Here is a 5,027-nt window from a genome sequence, read left to right as displayed (position 1 = left end):
GAGGCAGCATGCATGCCATGTGTTTGCCATTTCTTCTGCCAGGTATAACTAAAGGATTTTTTTTCCTGCTTTGTAGAAACTAAGGATCTGGAATTTGAGCAGGACAGGCATGCCTCATTTTATTATGCTTTGCCTCATTTTGCTTTTCAGATACGGCATTTTTTACAAATTGAAGGTTTGTGGCAACCCTGTGTCAAGCAAGTCTATTGGTGCCAGTTTTCCAAAAGCATTTACTCACTTCACGTGTCACATTTTGGTAATTCTTGCAATACTTCAAACTTTTGCATTTTTACTATATGTTTTTGTGATCTGTGATCTGTGATATTACTGTTACAATAAGATTTCGACTTGTTGAAGGCTCAGATGATGGTTAGCATTTTTTAGCAATAGAGCATTTTTTAATTAGGATACGTACATTGTTTATTTAGACACAATGCCATCGCACACTTAATAGACTACAATATGGTGTAAATACAACTTTAATATGTACTCGCAAACCAAAAATTTTGTGTGACTCACTTTATTCCAGTATTTGCTTTATTGCGATGGTCTGGAACTGAACCCACCATATCCCCCAGGTGTGCCTGTAATTTGAGGTGTGGCTCTGGGCAGACAGGAAGAAGCCTGATTGCCAGGAAGTGCTAGAATAGCTGAAGGACTAAAGCTACTGAAAGCTCAGACATAAAGCTACAGCCGGTGCTCATTGCGGCCTGATTTCTCCAAGCTCTTTATCTGGCCTCAAGTTCACACCCCCTTAGGAATGCCCTGGTAAACAGACCTCGAAGTTAACCTGTGGCCAATGCCCACAACAGGCAAGATTCAGAGCATGTTCACAGAGCTCAGTGTCCCCTTTCCCTGCGACTTAGGGCTGATTCTGAAATGACTATTGGCCAAGCCTGGATCCCTATGATGGGCTAGGAAACAGCTTCTGAATTCTGTCTTTCCAACAAAGGGCTGCTGGGTAAGGACTTGAGTACTGGGACGAGGCAGGGAAGGCAGTCCAGGTAAACAGAACAACGTGTGCAAAGCTGGAAGGGGAGAGAACCTCACTCAGGGCAGTTCTGGGGGTTAGAGCAGGGTGTGAAGTGGGGACAGTACCTGATGAAGTTGGCAAGGTCACCCTCATGTCAGGCCTCAGATCATTCAAGGCCATATAAGCCACATGAAATACTTCGGCCTTTATCCTGAGCTCAACAGGGACCATAGACCATTTAATCAGGGGAAATACCCACTTATTTCTCCATCAGGGTGCATTCCTCAACCTTCCCAGCCTGGAGAGAAAGTAACCCTTTCTTCATCTATTTGTACTGTGGGACAGGTCAAGGTTGAGCTGAAAGGCTCAGGAAACAGGAAACAGGCTCCAGGAAACAGGAAGATGCTGACCTCCCAGCTCCTGTAGGGTCATTAAGAAATATCACAAACAAGCTGGCAGAAAGATTTAAGAAATATCACAAACAAGCTGGCAGAAAGATGCTGTGATGGGATTTTGGTTCCACAGAAACAGCAAACACCCGTAAAGGAATCCTGCCATGGGGGTAGGCTAGCAGGAAGCAGCAGGGCGAATGGGGCCTGCCCACAGGGAGGAGACGGGGCGGACGCTGTCAGAGCAGCAAACCCCTTCTAGACAGGTGGCCTCCCTGCCTGGCATCCTTTTCAGGACAGGTGGATAGCATCGCCCGCATTTTATAAAGGAGGAAGCCAAGGCCCAGAGGAATGTGCCCCAAAACACACAACTGGTAAGTGACAAACCCAGGCCTGTCTAATCCCCAAATCTATCCTCTTTCCTGACGTCACATGCTTTTTGCTGCCTGACTCTTTTAAGACCAAGACCACATGCACTGCCCCTGCCGCTCAGCCCTTGCGTTTGCATCTTCCTGTGGGACTTGTCTATAACAGGAGGTGATGTGTTGCAGTGGCTGACAAAGGGACTCCAGCAGCCCCAGAATTACAGACATTGAGCTTAGCATCATCAAGGAGAAAAGCGCCTCCCTCTCCCCAGTTCCCATAGATCCATCCCAGGAAAAGCTCTGATTGGCCTTGCTTGGGTCACCTGCTCCCTCCTGAACCAATCACAAGGAATCACAGTGCTCTGATTGGTCAGCCCCTTTTGACAGGTTGGGGTACCATGAAGGGTGTTCTCCCATTCAAGACCACAGGTACATGTTTAATCTTGATTTGGAGGGTCAGGGAAAACTTCCCAGAGGAAGTGACTTCTACACTGAGACCTGAAGGGTGAGTAGGAGTGTTCCAGGCAAAGAGGCAGAGGAACAGTGTTCACACAGAGGGACTAGCAATACCAAAGTCCCAGGGATACTCCAGGGCACATCTTGCTCACAGCCATAACTCCATTCCTAGAGCATGCACAGCCTGCCTTCCAACCAGTGCTCAGAGAATGCTTCAGGAATACAATCCACAATTGTTGTGTGACCTTAGACAAGTCACTTGCCCTCTCTGAACTTCAGCTTCCTTCTCTACCTGGTGGTTTCATCTTCCTAAGCTTCCAGGACTACGCAGGAATCCAATTCATTCAGTCCTCAAATATCTACCAAGCACCTCCTCAGTGCTCAGCGCTGTACCAAGCCTGCAGAAGACAAGGCCTGCTGTGGAAAAGCAAAGCGTGCCTGGGGCTAATGCACAGGGCCAGACCTGAAGCCAGAAATCAGAAGTGGTCCAGGGGGAAGGACAGGAAAAATGGAGAGGCTCATGGACAGTGAGGGTGGACCATGGGCTCTCTGGTCAGGTCGGAGTGGGGCAGTTTTCAGCCGTTCGTGCCTTCCACTGCCTACCTCCCCACCTCCATCTCCTACTTCCCCCCCTCCCCCCTCCCCCCTCCCCCCTCCGCCTACCTTGTCACCCAGTTCTGCCCTGGGGCCACCGAATCTGTGCCTGGGCCAGTCAAGCCAGCAGGCGGAGCAGCAGCATGTTTCTTCCTGTGCCTTTGCCTCACAATTTTGTAACCTGAATAACAGGTTGAAGTAACCCCAGAAACAAGGAGGAAGGAAACTGTTTGGGGTTTGGGTAGCTGCAGAGAGAATTGTTGCCCCACCTGCATACCTGTCCCAGGTGCCTTTCTCCCTCCTGCACCACCTTCAGATCCAGCTCCAGAGCCCCCGCTGGCTGCCAGGGTGAGAGGGCTGGGGACTCAGGAGCCCAGTGAGCTCTGCAAGGGCTGAGGGAGTCACCAGGACTTGGCCAGAAGGGACGTCAGGCCAGAAGAGCCCTCACTGCCCCCGCCCCTAAAGCCAGGAGCCCTGCTTGGCATGGGCACCACACGAGAGGCTAGCCCCCTGCCTGGGTATGTGCCCCCATCCTGTCTCTCTACTCCCTCTCTCTGAAGCCAGGTGTAAGCCTGTCATGAGGACTTGTTCTCTGTCCCTCTCGTCCTCTGTTCCTGTCTCTCTGCTCTGTCTTCTTTCTCTCTTTCTGTCTCTGTACCTCTGCCATGTGCCTCTCCCCCTTGTCCTTGTTTTCATCTCTCTAGTCTCTGTCTCCATGACACTCTCTCCATGAATATCCATGTCTGTCCGTTCATCTGTCACACCCTGTGCCTGTCTTTCCTTTCTGTTCAGCCCCCGGGTCTCCTGGCTTCTCCTCACATGGGGAACCCCACAGGATGTCCTTTAAGCCTCATCCAGAGGCCTGGGCTCCTGGATTACTGTAGGTCACATCCTGAGAACATTCAAGAGCACAGTATATTTTTGTATCTAAAAAAAGGTTGATAATACGAATTTCAGAAATTTAAAGTTCCACAAAATCCCTGTGGGTGGGGCCAGGTGATAGCTCAGCTTCCTCCCCTAAAAGGTCCTAGACGGGTAGGACCAGGGTGGATGGGGGGATTTTCATCCTTTTCAGAAGGAAACGTGGGTTTGCCTTTGCGGTTGCTGTTGTTGAAATACCAAGGACTGACCCAGCCTGACTGCCTCGGTGCCAGGTGTTGGTCCAGGTCTTTTGTCTCCTGTCTGGATCCTTGGCAGTTGGGCTTCGGACACAATGTCTGTTGAGATGGATTCTTAGGATAAAGAGGATTCTGGGGTGGAGGTGCAGGAAGAGTGGTGGAAGCAAATCACTGCAGTCAGAGACCCTCCAGGTGGCTATGGGGGGGTCTGAGACCCGGGACAGCGACCACTAGCCCCGCCCTCCCCTCTACGTAGACTCCAGAGACCTCCTGAGGGTTTTCAGCTCTGCCAAGTCACTGGTACCTGGGGGTTGCACAGCGGAGCGGTGGGACTGAGGCTGACCCTACCCTGGCCCAGGACTCAGGAAGGGAGGAAACTTCGGTTTCAACTCTCCTCCGAGACAAAAGACACTGGCAGTGCTTCCCTGTGGGGATTGGGCAGCCAAGACTTGCATCCAAATTCTGCCCCTGACCCTTGCAACCTGAATGACTGTGGGCCTAACAATGGTGAGTCTTAGCTTACTTACCCCTAAAGTGGGGAGCTATGAGGATTAAAGGTGATAGTGCATATATGGCACCTGGCGCAAGCTCACCCGTGCTATGTGGGTCCCTATTACTCTTAATTTTGGTCCATCAGCAAAGATCACTTGAGCTTCTGCTCCTTAACGGTGTCACTGGGGCTGGCCAGCTCACTGTCTCTCAGCTGGCTGGAGGACAGAACGATGGATAGATGCATGGGTAGATGGATGGATGGAAGGATGGACGGATGGATGGATGGATGATGAACAGATGGATGGATAGATGAATGGACGAGTGAATAAATCAATCCTCCAGGGACAGTGGCTGGTAGACACTATCTTCCTCTGCTTCCTAATCTCTGCATTCAAAAACGGCATGTTGAATTGAATACACAATTATAGGGGCAAAAGTGAAGAAGATGTGGAGGCAGAGAAAGAACAGATGATGGCAGATGATGAGGAACAAAACTGAAAGGACTGTGATCCCCTCAGTTTTAGGTACCCTTTCCTCATCTTCAGTCTTGTTCACTTTCAGACCCTAGATACCAGCTTCCCATTTTATTTTCTTCTCTCCACAGGAACACTGACCCCAAGCCACTCTTCACCTGGACACA

This window comes from Mesoplodon densirostris, chromosome 10 (genome assembly GCF_025265405.1).
Source record: "Mesoplodon densirostris isolate mMesDen1 chromosome 10, mMesDen1 primary haplotype, whole genome shotgun sequence".
Lineage (NCBI taxonomy): Eukaryota > Metazoa > Chordata > Mammalia > Artiodactyla > Ziphiidae > Mesoplodon > Mesoplodon densirostris.
The sequence above is the reverse complement of the archived record's forward strand: the minus strand, read 5'-3'. Positions refer to the sequence as shown.